This window comes from Podarcis raffonei, chromosome 16 (genome assembly GCF_027172205.1).
Source record: "Podarcis raffonei isolate rPodRaf1 chromosome 16, rPodRaf1.pri, whole genome shotgun sequence".
Lineage (NCBI taxonomy): Eukaryota > Metazoa > Chordata > Lepidosauria > Squamata > Lacertidae > Podarcis > Podarcis raffonei.
In genome coordinates, this window is record NC_070617.1 from 17,453,726 (window position 1) to 17,479,219 (window position 25,494).

The 25,494-nt window shown below is 46.8% G+C and overlaps 1 long non-coding RNA gene across 3 annotated transcripts in view; it reads right to left on the reverse strand.

The window, feature by feature from the left end:
- Positions 1-25,494, reverse strand: part of LOC128404456 (uncharacterized) — a 57,095-nt gene that overhangs the window by 22,478 nt on the left and 9,123 nt on the right. Inside the window, exons 1-3 of one of the 3 annotated variants that reach the window (XR_008328106.1) lie at positions 12,132-12,223; positions 9,162-9,503; positions 6,934-7,038 (exon numbers count right to left, since the gene is read on the reverse strand). This is a non-coding gene — a long non-coding RNA (uncharacterized LOC128404456). Of the gene's footprint in view, positions 1-6,933; positions 7,039-9,161; positions 9,504-12,131; positions 12,224-25,494 lie in introns of those variants that run through there. The other 2 variants (XR_008328103.1, XR_008328104.1) reach the window with 2 other exon arrangements.

Consider the following 25,494-nt stretch of genomic DNA (forward strand, 5'->3'; position numbering starts at 1 on the left):
AATAATAATAAATTATACAAATATCTGACCTGTCTTATCCTGCTGCCCTCAGGATCTCACTAAACTTAACATAAAATCCAATATATCATATTCTTTATCACTCCAGAAGTACTTCAGACTATAGATAAGGCTATATTATGCATTATTCTACATGTAATTTCAAATGTGCTTTTGTACGACAGAGAAAAATTAAGCTTGAGATTCAAAGAAATCTCTCGATTCAGAGGCCAGCAACTGATTTAATGTTCCTTCCCCTCCTCCCCAAATTCCAATGGAACAGTTGCTTACACAAGCCACCTTATTTCCTACCCCTCTGCAAACAAATATTGTTCGCAACTGCTTACTTTACAAGCTGAACAAATGCAGTTTTGTGGATGATCTGGGGATGCTGCTGAGTCATGGTTTCTGGACACGCTACAACTTGAATTTTCATCACCAGGAGGATCCAGGCAGGCTTAAGGCCCCCAGAAAACGCCCCCAGGCCAATGTCAGGTGCTCTGCCAACATCACATCTAATAACAGACAGGGCATAATCAGGGCGACAGGTCTGGCAGCAGAACTGTATCTCTAAGATCGCCCAAAGCCAAAATATTTGCCACTTCAGGCTGAGACGGCAATAATGAATCAGGATGATGCCTCAGGCAGGTCACAAGGTCGAATTTGAGTATAGGAACATCAGAAGAGCCTGGCTACTGGATCAGGCCAAAGGGGACCCAGTATCCTGCTCCCACAGTGGCCAGCCAGCTGCCCCAATGGGGAGCCCCCAAGCAGGACCTGAGCTTAAGAGCCTGCCCCCGACTTGTGCTTCCTCCCTGAAGTTGGGGGTTGTAAGGCTCTGAATGTCAGCAGTTGAGGGAGCATATCGCCATCATAGCATCCCTCCATGAATTTGTCTAACCCGCTTGCAAAGCCATCTAAATTGGTGGCCTTCTCTACCTCTTCTGGGAATAAATCTCGCACATGTCCGTCTGGGGCCTTGAATGTGTGAAAGCAACTGAACTGTAGTAGACTCCACTTGCAGCCATGCCACTACAGCAGCATTCCCTAATCTGGTTCCTCTCAGATATTTTGCACCACAATTCCCATCAGCCCAAGCCACCAAGATGCCGGGGTTGTTGAGAGCACAGCCCCAGGGGCTGATGGGAGTAGAAGTTCAAAACATCTGGAAGGAAAAAGGTTGCGGAAGACTGCTTCATCTCTTCTGAACTGCACATGTGTGATTTAACTGATGTAGGATCCACAATGAATCATCTTTGCTGATGATTTATAGAGGGACATGAATTCAGGCAGCCGGCTGCCCAGATTTTTATTTTCCCCTCCCACATTACTAGAGCCAAAAGGAGAAGAGGGGAAAAACTAGTTTCAGATAAATAAATATACCTGCTCTTAACTCACACCGTGCACACAAAACATCCCCCACCCCTCAAATGTTGAGAAAAGCATTTCCATTCAATGCCATGCAGATCCCAGAAGGTCCTGTCCTTGGAGCTTGCTCCAATACAAGCTAGTAATGCTGACCTAGTTTCTGAAAAATTGACTCAAATAATCAATAATCTCAAATACTCAACTAAAACTATAGTTGATTACATTTCTCAGCTCCATGTTCATCAAAAGCTAACCCTAAATCCACAGAGGGTGGGATGGCCAAGGGCTTCTTCTCCACTTGGCACGTCATCCTGAAGCACATCACAGCAACCTTTGGCCAACTTGGAAAGTCACAATGACTATGTCCTACCCTCCCCTGTTGGAAACAGGACACCTTGAAATATCAGTTGCTGGGAGTTGCTCACACATCCAACTGGTGGTCTTTCGCATAACATCCAAAGCTGCTCCGTTGCCCTTGTGTGCTGGGGCTGATCTCATGGGCTTAAAATTTAAAGAGAGGCAGCAGATCCAGAAGAATTTGAGTTGACGGGTCTAAGGAATGCAGGAATGCCCAAAGCCAGTGCTTAGACCACTAAGCCACCATTGCACCAGGTGATTCAGTGCCTTAATTCCCCTCAGCTCTGAAACTGGGGTCACATTGTTCTCCTCCCACCCCTTCTCTGCACAGGAAGGTCAAATATAACTAAGCAGAGCTTACTGTGCAACACAGAAGGTGGGGGTTGCCTAGCCTCAGTGAACCATGCCCTGGCTGGCAACCCTCACAGCTGGACTACTGCAATGTGTCTCTGCTTGAAAATGGCCCAGACGTTGCAGTGAGTGCAGAATGCAGCTGCCCAGCTGCTGATCGGGGCAATGAAATGGGATCGTGTGCCAGCAATCCTGAAATCCCTGCATTGCCTGCAAGCGCTCCCCTCTTTTAAGCTATGTTGTGCCACATACTGGCACATGTGCAAACACACACACACACAAAAGCTTATTTGTCCAAGGATGTCTTCAAGGTACTTCAGAGTCCAAAAACAATTGGAGGGCTTAACCTCAAGTCCAGTCAGTGCCTTCAGAACATGCAGTTGCTTTCTGTGTTTCATTGTGGGGGGCAATGCATTTTCCTAGTGAGAAAAATCAGATCACTTGAGCTTTCTGAAGATGCACCTTACCCAGCAACAGATGAAAGACTGGTGTTTGGGTACCCCAAGCTAACTCCACAAGGCCTGTACATTTTGAACGCTGCCTGCTACAGTCATGATGAATGACTCCAAAGTGGGTAGTGCTGAGCACTGGCCATTGGAATGCTCAAACCAGCTCCCAATGCCAACGCAGTCCTGATCAAAACATCAATTATTACTCATGTGCCACATTCGCTCTCTTGAAACTTGGAGGCAACTCTCAAGTTTCCCTCTTAAAAGACCTGAGCATGGTCTCCAAGTCAAAGCCCAGACCTAGAAAACCTAAATATATGTTGACTCCCACAGATTCTTTATGAGGGGCGGCGTGTGGATCATCAACTCGTGTGACATAAGACAAGAAGTGAAAACTACATTATCCATACCTTGTGCAGAGAAAGGGCCTCTCCTTCTAAGGCTACAGAAGTCTCTTGGAGACAAACCTTCTCATGCTTTGTCTGGGACTGTCTCTATATATTTTTCCCCTTGCAAAGTGGGCTTCTGAGCCAACTTTTCATCACCAAACTGACCTACTTTGCAGCTGAAGCCGGGTGGGGGAGTTGTCTGCCTCTCTTCCAAATTCCCATGCTTGTATTTCCCCCCAAATCGTTTGAAAACCTGGATCTGGGAAGCAGAATAAACTCTGCGTGATTTTGCTCGCCTCTCATTGACCAGCTTTGGGGTCCCTTACTCAGAATTTGGGGGAGAAGCACTGGCAATGTTTACAAAACAAATGCACTCTTCTGATAGCTTATCAGGACATAAGAGCCAGGCTGCTGGATCAGACGAGAAGCCCATCTAGCACAGCATCCTATTTTTACAGTGGCCAATCAGATTTCTCAAGCATGGAAGCAAGGGCCCTCTCTCACTGTTACTGACAGGAATAACAGAATCATAGAAGATTGGAAAGGACCCCGTGAGTCATCTAGTCCAACCCCCTGCAAGTCAGGAACCTCAACTACAGCATACATGACAGATGGCCATCCAACCACTGCTTTAAAAGCCCTGCTGGATCAGGCCAAAGGGCGTCAATCTAGTGCAGCATCCTGTTTCTACAGTCGCCAAACAACTGCCCCAATGGGAGGCCTGCAAGGAGGACCTGAGAGATATAATGCTCTCCCCACTTGTGGTTCCCCCCAACCAGAATTCAGTGGCATATTGCTTTAAGGAAATAGATTCAGCACCGAGGACAGAGAGCTAACACCAAACTCCCCTGTTCTTTGCCTTTGTCGCCTGTTATTTCGGAATCCCTCCACTGCAACATTCACTCCCCACCGCCAGCATTTCAGTGATGAAACTGGAAACTCTGTCCTTGCGCAAGGAATGCTACCCACCCCCTATTTCACTTCCCACTTGAACATTGTGCTAGTAAGCTTAACTATAATTGCACTCTTAAAAGGAAGAATTGGTTTGTCTTGCCACAGCAGCAGAGGGTCTTGTGGCACCTTGGAGGCTGACAAATTTACTACAGCATCAGCTTCCGAGTACGACTGGTCATTTTTCTTTTGCATTGTCTCAAGAGATTAAGATGGCTGCTTTTCTGGAACCGCTCTTGCAATGCATCTTGAAGGCGGTCATTCCAGAGCAGCTGCAAGTTGAAACTACACAGCAACATTTACTACCTAGATAGGTGTGTGTGTGTGTGTCCCCCTTTTAGAGAGAAAGGGTGATGGGCTGAATCTCAAGAGCAGCAACTCCTAATGACAGGCACTTTCCAGTCCCAAATCTCCCCAAAGGGCCAAACTGAGACATGATTGGGGCACTGATTTACCAGGGGCAGGGACCACAGAAGAGGAACTGCCTCAGGTTAGCAGGGATAGTTGGGGCATATGCCAGCCCAGTGCAGCCCAAGTTGGGCACCTGGTCATCTTGCCACTGCTTGCTGAATCCAGGAGCAGCACGGGCTCTGGAACAGGAGGAGCAATGACAGGGAGGGCTCAAAGTATTCTGCCGCCCAAGGGAGAAATTATTCACATCTCCTTTTCAGGGGAGAATTTGTGTTTCCTCTTTGAAGGTTTTCCCCCTACTGCTTCCCCCTCCTATTCCCTGCGCAGTTGAAGTTGCTCTCCTGTTGAGATCTCCAAAGTATGGGGAATCTCTGGCTCTAGGGAGGAGAAAGTGTGGTGCAGCAGTACTTGGAGGAAAACACCTTCATGGAGGAGGGGCATTTAAAAGAGGCACAAGGGCTCACAATCCACATTAAGCCAAGATGTGGACAGCCCTTGGTTTTCATTGCATGAAGCAATCTGGAAGAGGGGCACCATCAGGGAAACCTGAGAGAGACTCATATCATTGCTCCTGTACCTCAGACCCTGATGTCCCAAGTGTGCATATGTGTGGGGTGGGGGAAGCAGGGCTTCATTTAGAATAGGGGTTGGGGAACCCTTAGTCCTTTGCAAGCAACCTTTTAGGGGTGGCGTCAGAAGCAAACATGGGCAGAGCAAGAAATGAGATTCTTGTCTTTTGTGCAGAAGGCTCCATCCCAGCCATGCAAAAACCAGAGGTTTCTACACACACTCCTCTACTGTCCATTCAGGCAAGCAAACATCATCACAGCTCGGAAACACATTCCAGCCAGGCAGAAGCACCCAAAAATTGTGTGCAATGGGACCAGCAAGGAGTGTGGTCTAGGGAGAGTTCCAGGGGCCAGACAGAGAGGCCTGGAGGGCCGCATTCAGACCCTGTTCCCCACCCCTGTCTTGGGAGCTTTTCCTGATGATCCTGGAAATTTTGCCCCTCAAATTTTGCTGAGAGGTGGTGCTGTGGTCTAAACCACAGAGCCTAGGTCTTGCTGATCGGAAGGTTGGTGGTTCGAATCCCCGCGACAGGGTGAGCTCCTGTTGTTCAGTCCCAGCTCCTGCCCACCTAGCAGTTCGAAAGCACGTCAAAGTGAAGCAGATAAAAAGTACCGCTCCCGTGGGAAGGTAAACGGTGTTTCTGTGCGATGCTCTGGTTCGCCAGAAGCGGCTTAGTCATGCTGGCCACATGACCTGGAAAAACTGTCTGCGGACAAATGCCTGCTCCCTCGGCCTATAGAGCGAGATGAGTGCGCAACCCCAGAGTCGTCCATGACTGGACCTAACGGTCAAGGGTACCTTTACCTTTACCCTGGCCTGCACTGCCTCTTTGGTTGGGGTTCAGCTGGGTTCTTTAGCATAAAGAGCTCCTCCCATCCGAAGCAAAGGCACTTCGACCTGTGACTCTTGAGCATCAGCAAACTGTGGACTGTGTTACGAATCATGCAACAGCCTCTGATGTGCAACCCCAGATCGATTCCTGCGTTGGATTTATTACACCCACCACCACTACCCACTCCACTCCTAGCCCAATGTCCACAGCAAGCACCCCACTGTTTTCAGTAGTGTTTTTCCGCTCCCTAAAACATGCTTGGGACAACAGCTTTAGAAAGAGACAAGGCCTTTTTGCAGGAGGCGGGAGGGGAAAGACCACTTGTTGCAGCCTCTGATCCTGGCATGATTCCCCGCCCCCAAGTCCTGAGGATGGAGTTTACCATCTAAAATTTCACTTCCATGTGCCTACATCCACTAGCTTAGCCTCCTCCCCACACCGTGTGCCCTCCAGATGTTTTGGACTGCAACTCCCATCAGCCTCTTGCAGCACAGCCATGTTGCCCCATGGTTCCAGCCAGCACAACCATGTTGGCTGGGGGTTGATGGGAGTTGTGGTCCAAAATCTCTGGAGGGGGGAAAGCTGATCCAAACAGATTTTGGTGGCACCTCAAAGCAGTTCACAAAAAGAATAAGACAATAAAATTAACAGTAAAAACAGCTAAAGACAACTATTTAAAACGTCTAAAAAATTAAAAACACTGATAAACTAAAAACAGATTCAAGCATCCTATATTATCTGGGTGGGTTTGTCTAAACGAAACTGTTCTTGCAAATGTGGAATTGGTATTATGTGTCATCTGTATCACTGCCAGTTCTGCAGATTGAAGCCGCTGAATGGGCATATAATGGGGAAGGAATTGAGGAATTTGGAGTCTAAATCAAGGGGCAGGAGGGACAGCGTTCAAATCCCCGCACTACAAAATATTATAGGATTTCTTAGTTTTTAATGTGTTCATTATTATAAGGAAGAATTAACAGTAATTCTAAGATTAAATAATTAATTCCACACACGTATTTTTGCGCGTACACACACACACACGTACACCATGGAGAATCATTCCCTCTTCTGCCTATTTTGTGTGAACTGCTACTCAATTTAATATTTCTTTTAAAATTAAGAAAACTCACTCCTCTGTTGTATAAGGGTGGCAAGATTCACTGTAAAAGTGCACCAGTAATAATTATTATTCTTTCCCAGTTCTGCTCCACCAAAGCTAAACAATATCTTTCCAAATGACTGGGGAAACCATACTGACCGTAATTCCAGGGAATTCAGACGACAGCTGGAAGTCCAATATTTCCTTGTAGAAGAGAGTCGGAAGAATGCAGAGGTGATACGAGGTTCCCCATAGGAGCAACTTCTGGGAATAATCCAGGTCAGCGAGAAAGAAGAGACCAAGAGAGAATTAGAAGAACCTCATAAAAAAATTAGGGACATAGGGAACGGCCTTATACATAGGTCTGACCATCTAACTTAGTATTGTCTACACTGACAGGCAGCACCTGCCTTTTGCATACAAAGCACTGAGCTATGGCCCTTCCTCCACTCTGCTGGCAGGTGCCCAACAGTGCCTTTGTCTGACGCCAGCCCTGACTGCATGCTTTCCCCTTGCTGACTGGCTCCTCCAGGATCTCCTTGTCTTCTCTTCCTGACATACTTCAACTGTCCCTGGGAAGCAGAAGCTCCCTCCTTCAGGCTGGTGAAAAGCTGGCAGGAAGGAAGGCTGAGGGTAACTATTTCCCGTGGTGATGGTTCCAGATGCCACCTCCAAGCAGGAATTAGGCTGGGATTATACACCAAGCTAAATGGACCAATGGACCATTTGTCTAAAAAGCATCATCATCATCATCCACCCATCTGACTGAGTTGCCCCAGCCACTGGGAGGATTCCAGCAAAATCTTAAAGCATAATAAAGCATCAAATATTTAAAACACCCCTAGGCAGGGCTGCCTTCAGGTATCTTCTAAAAGCTGGCAGATGAGAGGCTCTTCCTCTCTGCATGTGGATAAATGACAGGATATATATGATATAAATACAGTGGTACCTCGGATGTTGAATGGAATCCGTTCCAGAACTCCGTTCGACTTCCAGAACATTTGGAAACCAAGGAGTGGCTTCCGATTGGCTGCAGGAAGCTCCTGCAGCCAATCAGAAGCTACGGAAGCCTTGCCGGATGGTCAGGTTCCAAAGAACGTTTGCAAACCAGAACACTCACTTCCGGGTTTGCGTCATTCGGGAGCCAAAACATTCGACTCGCAAGGCATTTGGAATCCAAGGTACAACTGTATGGTAAAGGGATGTATAGATATCCCCCCCTTTTTTTCTCTCCTTACTTTTTTCTGCTTTTTTTAATATTCTTGTTCTGTTGAATAATTTGATTCTTATTGTATTTTATGTATTTTTTAAAAAATCATTTATTTATTTTTTAAAAACTTCCCAATACAGGGTTGCCTTCAGATATCTTCTAAAGTTGTATAATTATCTATCTCCTTGACATCTGATGGGAGGGCGTTCCACAGGGCAGGCGCCACTACTGAGAAGGCCCTCTGCCTGGTTCCCTGTAACTTCACTTCTCGCAGGGAGGGAACCGCCAGGAGGCCCTCGGAGCTGGTCCTCAGTGTCCGGGCTGAACAATGGGGGTGGAAACGCTCCTTCAGGTATACAGGGCCAAGCTGCCTATGGCAGAAGCACTTTCCCCAATGGGATCTCTGGTCAAAGCCGACTAATGGAGGCAAATCAAGCCAGCTCATTTCTCAACTCCAAAATCTACGGGAGAGAATTGTGCCACTGTGGCAATGATCACTAACAGGCCTGTTACTAGAAATGTGCTCGTTGTTGTGGTAGCTAAGGAGAAGAGCCTGAAAAGCAAATACATACTAAACCCATCATGTTCTATCTTTTAGCATTTACTTACAGTGCAATCTCATAGAACTGTAGAGTCTAGTTTAACCCCCTGCAATGGAGAAATCACATCTAAAGAATCTCACACATGTCTATAATATTAGATAGGCATGTGCACTGCAAAGTGTTTGGCACTTGCTTAAGACTTGGTTCACACAGGCTTTCCATGATGCCTCTCTCATCATGCATTCGAATCAATGCGTTATGATGTTTTATTGGCATTTTGTGGATTTTATTCCATGCACCACTTTGGGATTCTCCATGATACATGGAATCCTAGTAATTGCTGTGCTGCGCTCCCTGCAGATGTCCCACCCATTACACCTTTGCAATGTAGCTTCCATGGAACATGAAAAGTCAGCAAAAGGGGTCTGTCAGTGGGGGAGGAAGCCAGGGCCAGGGAGCTCCCTCCCCACCCCACCCGCCGGCCACAGGAGTCTGAATAACAACGGCAAAGCAAGATCTAGCTACACAACATCATCAAACATCAGGCCTCGTGTGGCCGTTACTCCACAGCTGCATCTAAGCACAGCTCCTCCAAGGATGAAAATGAAATGGGTTTGGGAATTCAGAATGCTTACCTCCAGCTTCTAGCATCCAGAAATGAGATTTTCTCTTTCTTTCTGTTTCCACGTCTTCTATTCACTGCCTGAGCATCAAGAGGGCTTTTGTTTCGGTCTCTGTTTTCTTAGAGATCTTTCCTTTTGCTTTTCTAAAAGTCTTCTCTCTTCTCCTCCTCAGGCGTGTAATGGGGTTATTTTTACTTTCGGTTATCTAGCTTTATGAAGACTTGACCCCACTCATACAGCTAGATAACCAAAGATAACAACCAACCCCGGCTATCTACTTCACCAGCAAGGGCAGCAGTGCCAGGAGGAGGAACAGACCTCCCTTTCTCCTCCAGGTCTTTCTTTCTGGGGTCTCTTGGTTGGGGGGAAAAAAGGAAGGGGATAAATGTATTAACACATAAACCCATCCATTTGCCACCATTTCATTTTTCTCAACCCCAAAGGACAGCACCCCAGAAAATATGAACTATTGTGAGGGTGTGTGCTGGATTTTGTCTACAAGGCTGAGGGTTTCTTCTCTTTCTTTCTTTTTTAGCTAAAGTGCTGTGGCCCCGTAAAGATGAACACATTTATTACGGCAAAACCTTTGCAAAACACTGTCCACTGTCAGACGCAAGAAGGTTTCTCTTGGGTTATATGCAAACATATACCTACATGGTTGGGAGAGGGCATATAAAAAGTGAAAAAGGGGGAAATGAAATGCAAATATATATATAGCTAAATAAAAATACAGTTTAAATAAAATAAAAACTTCAGTACATTAATGTGCACACCCCTCCCAGGAAAATTTAAATTGAGGATCTCATTTAAACTTCTCATTTAAACTTATACATTATTTCATGCAGGTTGTATTATAAACATCATGGTTTGGCCTCTTTTCCCCCATTTAAATGTACATCACACATAAGAACACATAGGAAGGAAGTGCCAAAGGAAATAAAATTAACAGCGCAAACCTAACCATGTCAATGCAGAGGGAAATCCTATTGAATGTACACCCAGGTAAGTGGTGATAGGATTGCAGTCTGAAGGCATGATCCTGCACGTGTCTACTCATTAGTATATTTGCTTTACAGCTGTAATGGTTTTGCCTGTTTTTACATCTGTATGCTGCAATGTGCCCTAGAACGTTATGGCAAAGGGTACGAAATCTTCTAAATAAATGAAGTCCCAAGGAGGCCAGTGGGATTTGCACCTAGGTCAGTGTGCATAGGATTGCAGCCTATTTAGCCAAAATGAAAATCGGAGGCGTGTGGATTCTGCTGGTGAAGCACGCGTAGGATCTCATTTTATCCAGCGTAGCCGCAAACGTGCAGCATCAAACATGCCGACAGAATACAGAGGTTATCTAGTCTAACTACTTTAGCTTTTCAAGATCCATCAACACATCCCCACGGCTACATTTACAAGCCCAAAGATCATGCCCCATCTTTGACTCTGCCACTGCGGGGGGGGGGCGGGGGGGAAGAACCCAGCAAAAAAGAAAAGGTCGAGGGTTATTTTTTGTTCAGTTTGCTGGCTGCTTTTGCAAAACAATTCTGTGGCTGGTCACACCACTCAGGAAAACGGTTAGGTTAAAAAACAAACAAACCTAGAACTACTACTCCCTCCAGATAGTATATACCACCCAAATCTCATCTTTTCAAAATGTTGCCAGGGCTTCAGTCACAATTCTTCCCTCCCAAATAGAAAACCTCCATCTATGAAGCCCCACAGAAAAGGGCCGGGCCCAAGAGGAAGAAATTTGTCTCCTTGCCAATAATCCATTTTATTCCCCTCCCCGGTCATTTTACACCCTGCAGCTACCGAACAAGTTCAGTCTTTATCGGGGTGCTTGCTTTTTTTTTTTTTTTAGTGCGAAAGTCCCCTCTCTTTAAATTTTAAAAACACTTCTGCTAAGCCGTGCTGCTACTTCCCCGGTTTCTCAGAGGCACGCACTACTTGCGTTTACTTTTAAAAGGAAGGATGATGGGGAAAACTTGAATAACATTGTTGTATACTTGCGTGTTCACACGAAAGGGCCAAGGGCCGTAGCTCAGGGGAAGAGCATCTACTTGTATGCAGAAGGTGTCAGGTTCAGGCCAGCCCCCACCCCGCATCTCCAGGTAGGTCTGGGGAAAGACCCCCCCCCCGCGCGCGCCTGAAACCCCTGAGAGCCGCTGCCAGTCAGTGAAGACAGCGCTGAAATGGATGGACCAACGGGATGAGGCAGCAGCTTCCTATCTTTCTTAAGCTTGGCTATCCCCGTTTCCTGGGGTCCCTATCTCAGGGTGCATGTCTTCAACCAGCTAGTCCTTACCTACTTCCTGCGGTTTCTAGAAGCTAAAATCGCAGACCGAGCAGCCTTGATCCTCCTTTCTCAGCGCTGCCTATCCAGGTACGGGAAAACTCTGCCAGCTCTTTTGAACCAAGGACCCCCAGACCCGGGACCAGAGGAACCCATCGGTTAAATCATGAACCTTGCGCAGGATTCAGGCTACTCTTGGGAGGAGCGGGATGAAGGCAGAGAAGCCTTTTCCCGAGCGCGCAAGGGCGGCCCTCTTTTCGCCTGTGAGAGTACAGTCTAATTTATAGTTACCGGTATATTTATACCATATATTCTCAAGCCGCTCTCCATCCTTTGCGGACCCCAGGGCGGCGCGGAGGGGAGGCATGGACCATAGCAAAAAGAAATTTTGTTTTGTTTTTTAAATCGTGCAAAAATAGATTTCCAAGCAATTAATAGAGCCTCTGTCAAAACGTGGCAGGGTGTGAAGATCTGGGCAGGAGGGAAGCTCCCTCTTCCTGGCGCTGCAACGCGATCCTCGCCATGCCTGCGCCGAAGTAAACCGTATCAAATTCAACGGGGCTATAGGATCACTTTCGCGGCCCAAACGGAGGCAGCCTTAGCTAGAAAATTCGCAGATCCGCCACCGCAAAGAAACGAAACGAAACGAAACCCGCCGCCCGGGTCCCAGCAAGAAACTCGCTTCTTGAACTTACGCGGACGGAGGGAAAGCCGAGCGCAGCCTTCGCTCCGGTGAAGATGGGCGTCGGATCCCGCTGCGCCTGGGGGTCCCAGGCACCACGACCCCCACCCAGACCCCCGCCCTCCTTTTCCTTTCTCCTCCTCCACCCAGAAAGGCACGATCCCCCGAAGAGCAAGGCTGGCTGCGGCCGAGCGAGAGCGCGGATTCTGCGCGCGCTGAGGAGCGGGAGAGGGACCCGCGCAGCTCCGGCCTCTGGCGAGCACTTTCCCTGCTGCCCGCAGCTCCTCCGTTGGGAGAAAAAGGCAGGAGGCGGAGGAGCGAACGACCCATTCATTCTTTCACACTCGCGCCCCACTCGCCCGCTGCCGATTGGCTCCCTGAGGCTGACGTCACCCGTCCTGATTCTCTCGCCTTCCTCCTCCTCCCCCCCCCCCGCTCCGCAATCTCTCGCGCTCTCTCCCTCCGCAGCTGCCCCTCCAGTTCCTCAATGGAGCGAGCGAGGGCCGTAAATATTAGAGTAGAGCGCAGCATCCGAAAGGAAGCGCATTGTCGAGCGTCTAGGAAAATAGGAGTCCGTTCTTATATACCGCGTCAGACCACAGGGACACCTCGGCTCGGAACTGCTTATCTGTATCGCGCCGTTTTCTGTATGGCGCCGTAATCTCCAACGAGCTCAAGGTAGCACACCTGGTTCCGCCCCACCTCCTCATTTAGTCCCCACAACAACCCTGAGAGGTAGGTTAGGCTGAGAGGGAGTGATTGGCCTAAGGAGCGAGGGTTTGAACCCTAGTCTCCCAGGTCCTAGCACTAATCCTAAACACTCTGCCACAAGCAGCCTTCAGAAAAACCCTTTGCCATCACTGGCTGCCGATTGGCTAGGTTCAACGTGCTGGTTTGGGCGCATAACGCCAAATACGGTTTGGGACCCCAGGGTGCCCGAGAGATCGCCTCACCCCTTATATACTCTCCTGATCACTGCTCTCGCCGGTGAGGGCCTTTTGCAGAATCCATCTCACCTGGAGGTCTGCTCTCTGCCTGATGTAGGAACCGGGCCTTGGTGGTGGTGGCTTCCTAACCCTTTGAAACTATATTAGCCAGGCGCCATCCCCGTTGTATTTCCAGCGCCTCCTGAAAACCTTCCTCTTTCAACAAGCCGTTTAAATCTAGAGCTTTCTCAACCAGCACTGGAAATTGTTTGAAATATATTGTTGCTTTCTGCCGCCCTGGGCTCCTAGCGGAGAAAAGGCGGGGTACAGATTCAATGAATTACTTTGAATTGGAGGTCGGACCTGGGAACTTTTCCGGGCAAAGCAGGCGCTTTAGTCCACATGTTTCTGGCCAAAAGGCAAATTTAAATAGTAATCTGCCCTATTTTGCGTCAGACTGTTGGTCCACCTGACGACATTCCTCGTGATGAGAGCCAGCGGGGTGTAATGCCGGGTTGCTGGGACCTAGCAGACCAGAGTTCAAATCCCACACGGCCATGAAGCTCCCTGGGTTTGACCTTTGGCTACCCCTGTCTCTCAGCCTAGCCCACCTCACAGGGATGCTGTGGGGATTAGTTAAAGAGAGCGGGGGAACCATGTACTCCACTCCTTGGGACAAAAAGGTGGGGTATAAATGTAAGTAATAAATAAAAGCCCTGCTGTGCCTGAAGGTGGCATATAAATTTAACAAATATATACGTAAGCAAATCACAGAATTGTACAGTTAGCAGGGACCACGAGGGTCATCTGGTTCAATCCCATGCAATGCAGGACTCTTTTTGCCCGACGCGGGGTTCGAACCTACGACTCGGAGATTTAAAGTCTCATACTCTACCGACCGAGCTGCTCCATCATAAATGCGGGGATTGAACCTAGGACCTTTGCAGGCAAATCGCAGGTTGGGCCACCGAGCTGCCGCCCTTCCTACTTCCTTAACAAGGATACAGAAAACGGGGGTGGCTACATCTCCCCCTGGTTCAGGGCAGCCTCTGCTTCCTGTTGTTGCCCGTCGAAAATGAAAGAAAAGAGAAAGGAGGAGGAGAGCTTTTAGCTTGCACCTCTACGCGCCTTTACCTGGGAGAAAACTCGCTGAATTCAGCCAGGAAAGCGTGCATAGGTTCGGCTGCGCAGGCGCGAACACAAGCCACCCCCCCCCATCCCTTTTAATTCCAGTAAATACTCTTGAGTAAATGCCGTGGCCTTGAGTCTGCTCCGGCGAGGCAACAGCGAGGAGCCTTGTGGAATCCGGCAGACACGGGCAGCAGCCCTCGTGCGTCATTAGTGTAAGGAATGGCGCAGAAACTGGAGGAGGGGTGGGGAGACTCGCTTCTGAAAAGCCATGGCCTCCTGGCCCCATAGCTAACACGCACACCTCCATCCCAAAGGGGCTGCGTTGCCCAGGACTCGCGCTGCCTTCTGGGCCTCACCGGAGTCCTCGCCCCTCGCGCGGGTCCCAGCCTGGCTTTAATAAAGCGCCTCCTCCGGGGTGGGGGCTCATCCGCCGGGGTGGGGGCTCATCCACCGGTGTCAGCAGGAGCCTCTCTCGCCGGTGGATTGGGTCCCTAAATGATTGGCCTGGATTTAAGATGCAAGGCCTCTTTCCCCACTCACCGAGAGGCTTCTTCCGACCTTCGACAGTTCAGATGCCACCCCACTATTGGGGTAGCGAGCGAGAGAGATGTTTATTATAGGAACTACACTAATAAACGTATCGCAAATAGTAGCCATACAGACTTTCAGTATTTTATAAGGTTATTATTGTATTGCCCGCACTGGCTCGAATTTTTCACATAGATTAGATAGATGTGCTACTTGGGAGGAGGTTCCGCCGCACGGTGGCCTTTCCTTCCCGGTCTACATAGCCAGGCAGAACAAATCTCACGGTTTGCGTTGGGAAGAATATCCCTGACTCCCGATCATGCCTCTGGAGCAGGATTTGCGAAATCCCTCCATTCAAACCCGTCTTAATTTGCTTCCACCTATACTCTCTTGAGCCCGCCCACCCCGTGTAAATCTGTGATCCTAACAGCTGTGCATAACCTGCTTAGAGATCTACCTGCAGCCCCCAGGCCGGGAGAACTTCCCTCCCAAAAGACGCCCACGAGGGAAGAGGATTTGGCCCTGCCCGCAATCCTATCCATTTTTTTTAAATTACACAACTTGAGGGTCGTTTCCCTCTGAACCGAGAGGGGCTTTGCTGGCGAGTAACGACGCCTAGGATCGGGCTGCACAAGGAAAGGATCCGCCCAGCACCTGGGCGCGCCCAGTTCCAGCTCTCCCTTGCGGAATTCTATCCCGCATCCTCGGGTGTCTCCTCCGGTTCCGCGCAATCGGCGGCCGGGGCGTTTGCATCCGAGGATCGCCGCTTCCCTTCCCAGGCCAAAGGAGCAAGGAAGCTGAAAACAAAGGTGAAACGGATCCTGAATATTTGCCATTTTATGCTAATATTTATAACAACATCTCTCTCTCTCTCTCTCTCTCTCTCTCTCTCTCACACACACACACACACACACACACACGTATATGTCTGTATATGGAATATTTCAAAGTCCTGTTTTAAAACACACAAACAACTTTAGATCTGCTTCTTGTTTTCCCCCCTAGCCCTTACATCCCAAACCTAATGAATTATGAACTGATGAATTATGAAGGGGAATTTCATTCAAACCAGGACGAATTCATTTCCAATTTACAACTAATCCTCTGCAGTTGTGACCCAGAAGGAAAGATCCACTAGGTTCAAAGGGATATAACAGCGTGGTTCTATTACGCAGAAGTCAGTCCCACTAAGTTCAATGGGACTTACCCTTAGGTAAGTATGTATTGGATTGCAGTCTTTTTTTGCCAAGTACAGGACATTTTTTTAAATGCACATTTACCTGCGAGTAAGCCCTACTGACGTATGTGTGGTTCACTTCCCTGCAAGCATGCAAAGGTTCAGCCTATCCGGAGGCGTACAGAACTGCAGCCTCGCAGACCGATCCTATGGCTCGGAAGCAAATCCCACTGTGGCCAGCCTTTCGCGCAAGCGGGTATTTGATTGCAACTCCGACCCGCATTCGGGCCGGAATTTTAATCCAAGAGACCTCTTCCTTCCAGAGATTTTAATAATAAAAATGAAAATGAAACTCTGCTGAAACTGCAATCCAATTCTGTTTTAATCCGGACTGTCTGCTTTGCGGTTTGAACCGGTTTAAACCGGCTGCAGCCCAAGTGCTCTCTGTTTAATTCGCTTGTGAACAGAGTATTGATCCGCAAGCAACGGGAACAGCCACATATCCTGCGTGGGACCGGATGAAAACAGATCTCAAGATTCCCAGCCGCGCTATCCTGTCTGTTGCATCAACAAGGAGCCTCGGAGCCCACCTTAAAAAACTAACAAATTTATTTTCAAAATGCGTTTCCGTCCGATGAATCAAGAAACGCAACGCGATGGATTCACTGCGGGGTACAGAAGCCCCTTGCAATGTAATACCGTGAAGTCTGCGTTTCCTCGCCTTTATTCACATCTGAGGTCTAAGGAAGAACAGTGTCTTAAAAAAATAAACCACTAGGAGCTTAAAACGAAAGACCTCCTTGCTTTCAGTAAATTGGGGGAGGACTGCTGGTTTGTGATCTCTTCTCCCGCCACAAGCGATGATACAAATGGAACTGGAACTGGGTTTTTTTTTCTCCAATGGACCCGATCCGCGGTTCTAGAAAGCATAACGTGCTGGGATTTAATCTGACGATGCCAGATATCTCTGCCCGAAGGAGTTACAATTCCGGGGGCCGGAATTGTGGCGCGTTCCTTCAATTCACTCGGGACGTATTTCGAGCTGAGCAGCACTCCCGCGTCTATTTCAGAGCCAAAAATGAATTCTGTACAACCCGAATTTTGATTCCCTCCTCCGAAAGCATTTATCTCTCACAATTTGGAATGTAGAGAAATGAAGCTTACATTTCTTACACCTTATGTTTACTAGGTACTTACTCACAGTTTACTTGTGCTTTTTTAAAATTAATTATTACACTTATTAATGGTTATTCTTTACTATTATCTGCAAAATAAAAAATACCAATGAAGATAACTCTATATATGTATTCTCAAATAAAGTTTTTGTGGTGTTTTTTTTAAATAACAGTAAGACCGACGGTGGTACAATCATGCCAACGTGGAATACTGGGAGTCCCGTTTATTTCAGTGGGAGAGATTTTAGCAAGTGCTTATGCCTTATACTGAAACGCAGGGGGACACTTTTGCTGAAATATTCAAAGCGGTTTTTTCCCCTCCACAACCCCAATGCAATGTATTAAAAGCAAGTGGATCATTAGTACTAATATTTGGAAACGTTTTTTAAAAATAGGTCTAGATTGGTGGATTTAAGGCAGTCAACTTAGCAACATGTTAAAACATCTTGAGCACATTCCAGACAGACGTGAAACACTTTTAAGCCCCATTTATTTCAATGGGACTTACAAGTGTTTCTCTCCTCCCCTTTCCCATCCATCAAACATCAACCATAATTTGGATTGCTGGAAGGACCAATTCAGCTTAAATGACCATAATGACCCTGATCCAGAGAAACCTAATTGCATGTTCAGCCTCTACTGCAACATAGACGGGTTCTGCACATATGATGGTGTTGAGGTGATGGACCACAGTTGGGGGGGATGCCACTTTTGAAAGCTTCCCCATGTTAAAAGAAAGGAAAATAATAATAAAAACTAGCACATCTAGGAGGGAAATTCTAGACTGGTGACTTTCTTCCTCTATTAGCTCATTCTTTCTTTGCTAGGCATACAGGAGCTGGAGTCCTCAACCTGACACCAGCAGTTGATATTATTATTTATATTATTATTTCCCACTTTTTCTCTCCAAGGAGCTCAAAGGTGCTTTGCATGGTCCCCCCCACTTATTTCCTTACACCCTCAAGAACGATCTTCTAAAGGAGACAGTTCACATGTTCAGCCTGAATTATCCAACAATACAAGGTCCCCATGTGCAAGGCATGTGTCAATCAGCCCTGACACTTGAGCTGCATGCATCCTTTTAGCGGAAATGCATGCTCACCATTTAGTGGCTGTGGCAGCAGCACCAGATGGCAGCAGTGAGGGTGGTGTTCACAGATCACACACAAACACACACCAGCACCTTTGTATGACCTCATACACTGTTTTCCAATGAAGGCAATTCAAGTGTTCAGGTGCCATCAAGCGCTGAATGAAACTCCTGACTGCAAAGAGACTTCCACAACTCTGCTCCCACCACATGCAAGCATCTAACCATCTTATTAATAATAATAATTACATTTGTATACTACCCTTCATCCACCCTCTACCCACAGGTATGCCTTTTGCATGTGTTACTGCTCAGAATGATATCTTGATGGGCTTGCATTGTTTGGAGGCTTATGGTGGGTGCGTGTTTGTGGGTGTTTAACAAAGCCAGGGTGCAAAGAACTCCCCATCTGGTTAGATGCACACACTAACTATTTAGGGAGGTTGGATGGTCATCTGCCATGGATGCTTCAGCTGAGATTCCTGCATTGCAGAGGGTTGGACTAGATGACTCTAAGATTCCATGATTCTAGGGTTGCATCTCACAATCCTGCATGGAAAACCACTTTCTGAAGTAGTTTGTGATATAGAGAGTGTGTAATAAAATAAATAAATCACATTTTGGGGTCTTCCTTCCACTTTTGGGTGTCCTGGTTTTTACTTTATGAAATATGGCGACCCTACTAAATCTACACCCCCATGGAACTGGAGAACTGGAGCAGCTTTCAGAGCTAAGTAGGTGGCAACTGGGAGTCTAAATAAAAGTTTACCCATCCTGCTGTCGCCACCTAGTAGTTTTCTCTAAATAATAGCAGAGGGCATCATCAAAGCTGACCAGTTTGCATAGCCTGCTGTACACGCTACACCAGTCATGACTGCAGCCAGTAAGGTGGGAGGGTGGGGTGACTCAGCAGACCTTGTATTCTCCTGCCTGCCTTGAACTGAAAAACAGAAAGAGTTGCTTCAAGATATAATAATAGAATCATAGAGTTGGAAGGGACCATGAGGGTCATCTAGTCCAACCCCCTGCAATGCAGGAAGATGTAGTTGGGGGGCTGAACTTGCCTTGCCAAATCCCAGCTTCAGCAGGCCTGGACCTGGGGACTGTTCGCCTATAGGTGGTTTGCCATTTGACTGCTCTCCACGTCCAATGATGGCTTGCTACCATGGCATTGCTACATCAACCCAACCTTAGGGAGACTCCAAGGAGCCTCTGTAAGAGGAGTGTGAGTCAAAGGCACATATTCCTTAAAGTGTGTGTGTGTGTGAGAGAGAGAGAGAGAGAGAGAGAGGGTGAGAATTATGTGTTGATAACAACATGACTAGATAGAGCTTTCGCAAAGCATACATTTCATTTTATTGATTTAAAATGTTTTTCAATAGCCCCTCATCAAAATATGCCAGAAGTACGACTCATGTGAATTCATCCAACCTACAAATCCAGTTTAAAAACAGCAAGTAAACAAATTAGATTAAAGGTAAATGCAAAGTGAAATAGGGCAAAATTTCAAAAATAATCTCAATTGCAAAATGCCTGGAGACATGGAATATCTTCACCTGGCACTGAAAAAAAATGTTAATACGCAGTGTGACCTTTTTTGTTTCAGACACAGATTTTTTTAAAAAAATGATAATCTTGAATCTACAAAGGAGTGGGGCTTTGGAATTGCCTCGTGAGAATCTTATCACGCCCCCCCTTGCTTACCTGCAGCCCCCCCCCTCATTGCCAAGTGTGCATTGAAAAATTTCTCCTCCTAGTCCAGCCATTGAGGTCTGCCTATATGCTAAAATCTACCCGACACTGAATTGCATCACTGTGTCGCCTGATCGCCTGATTTTTTACTTGGAAGTAAGTCCCCCTGAATTCAATAGGGCTTCCTCCCCAACGCAGGATTCTAGCCTCAGAATAATTCCTCTGTTCCTGTTTGAGCTCTCCATTCTAAACAGCCTTTCTTTCTCATTTCCACTTGGCATCCTTGCCAACACACTTTACAAAAAACAAAGGGAAAAACATGAAGCTGGCAAAAGCCCCAGAAATATCCATCTTCAACAGCACGAGAGAAAGCAGGGAATATAATAGGAGCCTTTTCCTGCTATCCTTTGGCCCACCTCCTGGAGGCTGGCAGAGGCTGACTAGAGGATTTTATTTAGTGCCTTCTCCATATAAACAAGTCCATAAAATGTACAGTGTTAACGACTTTGTCTCTGAAGAGATCTCCTTGTAACGAGCTTGTTTCTTTTGCTGGAAAACAACTGCGCTGGCTCCTGTAGCCCAGCCCCTCCTGAGGACGTGATGGAGGAGGAGGGGACCACACAGAATGGGTCCACCTTCGCCAGGGTTCCTCAGATTGCTGCACCCTTTCCTCTGTTATAGATATCTGCCTGCCTATCAACACCCTCCCTCCTCCAACACACATATAATTCATATTACTTACAAACACAGGTGTTGAATTAGCATAGCTAAGCTAGGAAGATTGTATTGCCATCCATTTAGTGCTGTTGTGAATGGATGCTGGGCTCGCCTTGGATACACCTGAAGCTTCAAGGAGATGCATCTGAGAATGAACATCTTGCATGTCATGGCCATTTGGCCACAACATCTGCATCCACCCTCCAAGTATATGTGTGTGTGTGTTTTGTGTGTGTGTGGATCTTAGCCCACCTGCTCCCCAAATGAGCAGAATACTGAAGATGTGGGCTGTAGTTCATGGGTAGGCAAATTAAGGCCTGGGGGCCGGATACGGCCCAATCACCTTCTAAATCCGGCCCGCGGATGGTCCGGGAATCAGCATGTTTTTAAATGAGTAGAATGTGTCCTTTTATTTAAAATGCATCTCTGGGTTATTTGTGGGGCCTGCCTGGTGTTTTCACATGAGTAGAATGTGTGCTTTTATTTAAAATGCATCTCTGAGTTATTTGTGGGGCATAGGAATTCACTCATTATTATTTTTCAAAATATAGTCCGGCCTCCCACAAGGTCTGAGGGACAGTGGACCGGCCCCCTGCTGAAAAAGTTTGCTGACCCCTGCTCTAGTCCATGAAAGCTTGCATTACAACATATTTGTTAGACCTTAAGGTGCCACAACACACACTCTTCACTATTTGGAAATGTGTGCATTGATTCTTTAGAAAACATTGTGATCCCCACTCGGAAGTAAGTCCAGTTCAGCTCAAAGGGACTCACCACTACGTAAGTGTAGCTAGGATGACAGGGCTGTGTTATATCGCATCATATTATATACTGTGCTCATATTCTGCATTGGTAAAGCAGCCAGTTTATTTCTATAGCCTAGCATGGCAGGATGTTTCTACATGGATGTCATCAGTGTTGCTTCCCCCTGGGGGTACTCAAGGGTACGCAGTACCAGCACCACAAACGGAGACAGAAATTTTTATATTATGGGGCAGCATGCAAATGTCGTCCACGTCCCTATTAAGCAAAAACTCTTTCAGTTTAAAGCTGTGCATTTCCTGATTCTCAAGACATTTAGATAGACTTGTTAAAAATACATGAATTGGGAACCAGCCCCTCATCATCGACTGGAGTCATTTATCAGTAAATCTGCCGTTCCACGGAGAGGAGTGAAACTGCCTGAACCTAATTTCGGAGGGGTAGCAGCCTTGCTGGTTTGCTGCAACATAAATAATTGGGGTGGGGGGGGCTTAAAGACCAACAAAAAATTATGTTGGTAGATGCTTTTGTGGACCACAGCTCACCATCAAATGCCTGAAGCCCCCTGCCTTCTCCAATCTGGTGCCCTCCAGATGTTGCAGACTACAGCTCCCATCAGCCAGGAGTGCCAACTTGGCCCTGTGACCGTACATGGCCCTGATGCTGAAATTTGTGGGTGCCTGGCCCCCTCATGGGGAATTTTGTGGGTGCTTGGGCACCCAGGCTAGGGCCCCAGGGAGTTGCCACCCATGCATCAGGTCTGGCATGCTTTTCAATGAAGCATTATGTTTCCAACATAGGGCAGCCAGACGAGAAGCCAAAAAAGCATTGGGGGGGGAGGTTGGACTACATGACCTTTGGTTCCCCTCCCGACCCTACGATTCTATGATGCTGTGATTTCCCTCTGGTTTGCCCCCAACGTCTGAATTTCATGATGGTGGCCTGTGAACATGGGCTTTCCTGTTATTAAGCATTAAGGCTGCAATCACAGTCCCAAGAAATCCGGCCCCCAGCCCCACTGAACACCATGGAATTTCCTTCTGAGATGTGCATCTCGCCTTCCCATAGGGTGGAGAAATGGGCAGAGAGAAGCTTTCCTCCCTCGCTCATCATGGCGTATGGGGAAGAGCCGTGGTTCAGCGGTAGTGCATCTGTACTAAGCTTGGATCCTAGAACAATAGGCAAGTAGGATCCTAGAATGCAACAACTGATTGGCTTGCAGGAAAAGACCAATCAGGCTCCAGGAGGGAAGCAGAATCAGCCAACCAGACGAGACTCATTGTGTAAATAATATATATAAAAGTCTGAGGTTTGGGGGGCAATTCAATCACTGTTCTACAAGCTGCAATAAAGAGCATGAAATCACTACAGGACTCCGAATATATTTCAAATCCCCAGTAGCATTTCCAGGTAGGGCTGAGAGAGAACCCAGCCGGAAACCCTGGAAAGCCTCTGCCAGTCAGTGTCGACAGTTCTGAGCAAGATGGGCCGATGGTCTGACTCAGTATAATGCAGCTTCCTTTGTTCAGCCCTGGTGGATGGGTGTGAAGCTGCAGGGTGGAAGATTCGGGGCAGACAAAGGGAAGGACTTGTTCACACTGCACATGGGTAGACCAGGGCATTCGCGATGGCAGCCAAAGTGGGTGACTTCAAATCAGAATCAGACAAATTTGCAGATAAGGCTTTCCATGGCTCCTGGTCGGCCTGGCTCTATGGCCTCATTGGAGGAGGCATCCCTGCAGCAGATCATGAGTGGGAGCGAGATGTTTGCCACAACTAACATAAGCCCGTCGATTATTTAAAGGCATAGGACAGACTCAAAGGCAACTCGCTGGGTGCAATGGAGAAAATGGGTTTAGGGTTACAGCCATAAGGCACCACATTCACAATGAAGTGGAGGTTGTGTGTTTGTGTGCATGCTGTTTCTAAGGATGTCCAAATGGGGGCAGGTGTGAAGAGAACCTCTCTCAGTGCCTTGGTGTGTGGGTAATTTGCAGTATAGAGTATATTGTGGTTCATATGTAAATGCATTATGATGATGATAGATAGATAGATAGATAGATAGATGATAGAGTGTGTGTGTGTGTGTGTGTGTGTGTGTGTGTTTATCGGAAGTGCAACTTAAGCACAACTCAGCTTGCATTAAGGCTGATGGGGTTTGCACGAAGACAGACAGTGATAGGAACCAGCTCAACTTGTGCTGATGTAAATAACCTCCAAACACTATCAGCAAAGATATGTGCATATGCATATAATCTTTGTAAACTGCTTTGTGGGGTGTTATAATCAAGCAGCATGCGTGTGCGTACACACACACATACATACACACACAGGTTGATATTGAAAATATAAAAATATATTAAGTGTTTTATGTTACGTTACATTGTGGGGCAAGATCACACATACGCACCTTAGCTTCAATGGCTACAATGCTATGCACATTTATGAGGGAGCAATGGTGCTTCCCCGATAGGGACTTAATATTGCAAATGGTTCTTTGGCAAGAGGTATTTTTAAAACACTGTATTTTCCATGTAAAGGATAGCTGTTTTATTTATTTTATTTACATGGCATTCTTACACTGACTAATTATTTGCATTTCTAAGCTGTGTACGAAAAAACAACCCATAGAAAATGGGAGAGTACAAACAGTATCATCGAACACCACCTTAGAATGCCTGCTGGAACAAGGAAGTTTTAGTCAAGAACCTGAAATTTGGCAAGGAGGTTCTCTAATCTCGGTCAGGAGGGCGTTGCACAGACGTGGGCCCAGTAGACTGAATGGACACCATAAATTTGGATTAAATGTGGGGCAGGAATGCTGGCTGGCATTGTGATGACAACAATGTTGTGTGGACACAGTGAAGAACAGGCATGTATGGGGAGTTCTCATCTTGAGCCCCTTTGAACCCTAAAAAAAGATTGTGATGCAAATCTCTTCCATTGAATAGAATGGAATCCCCATGCGCTGGACTTCGGCTGGATCGCCAGCTACATATTAGCTGGTATACATTCTATACACTATTATTGCACACCTGCTAAAACCTTTTCCATTGCTCCAGTTCTTCAGAATCTGTGCTGCACAAATTTGCTGTGGTGCGTAGATGCTTTGCTTTAATCCTACCTAAGACAGGTCAACGCTACCGTGCGCCAACATCACAAAGAGGTGGGAGGTTTCTCCACATGCCAGTCAAACTGGAATAAATGAAATTGCCTGTGGTCATTCCAGATGACCTGCGTATTGAACGTTCAGGCTGAGTTGTCTGTACAAAGTTTGCTGGGCTGTTAGACAATGTCAGTTGTTTGCTGAGCATTAATTCTGACTGGTTTGCGGGGTGGTTAGATAACGTCGCCTCAAGGAAGTTTATCCCACACTTTCAGGTGCATTTCCCTGTCACTTTCAAGTATAATTGTGAATCAACTGAAATTGTGATTGCATACCCTCCAACATTTCTCCCATTCCATAATAATAATTTTACTATTTACACCCCACACATCTTACCGGCTTGCCACAACCACTCTGGGCAGCTTCCAACATATATAAAAACATTAAACCTTTTTTTAAAAAACCTTCCCTATAAAGGATTGCCTTCAGATGGCTTGGGGGATGGATAACTCCCCCAATTTCTCCAATTAAAATAGGGACATCCTAAAGAAAGGTGGGACATTCTGGGATCAAACCAGAAACCAGGACGGCTTCTCTAATTCAGCAACATTGCTGGAAAATAGGGATACTTGGAGGGTCTGTGGAGAGGTGGAAGACATCTCATTGGTCAAAAGGGGTTGAGAGAGTAGCTTTGACTGATATTCAGTAACCGCGGAATAAAATAAGTCCATGCATTCTCTCTCTGCCCTGCTCTTTACCACAAAAGCTGTTTTCATGCCATCAAAATGCTTCGTTTCATTTTAAATTTTAACACAGAAAAAACTAGTTGCAGAATCACAAAGATCATAAAACATCTCTTTCATGAATGTCACGCAGGCAAAACTCTGTTGTCTTCATGCGGTCATGACTCACTCAAAGGCCACGCTCACTGAATGAAATGGATCCCACCCAGCCCTTGTGAAAACCAATCCTAAAAAAAAAAAATCAGCCTGTGAGGTCGGTAGTTTGGCCTATTGAAACCTCAACTCCAAATATGTTTATTGTAGCTTTTTTTAAAAAAAAATCCATAGAT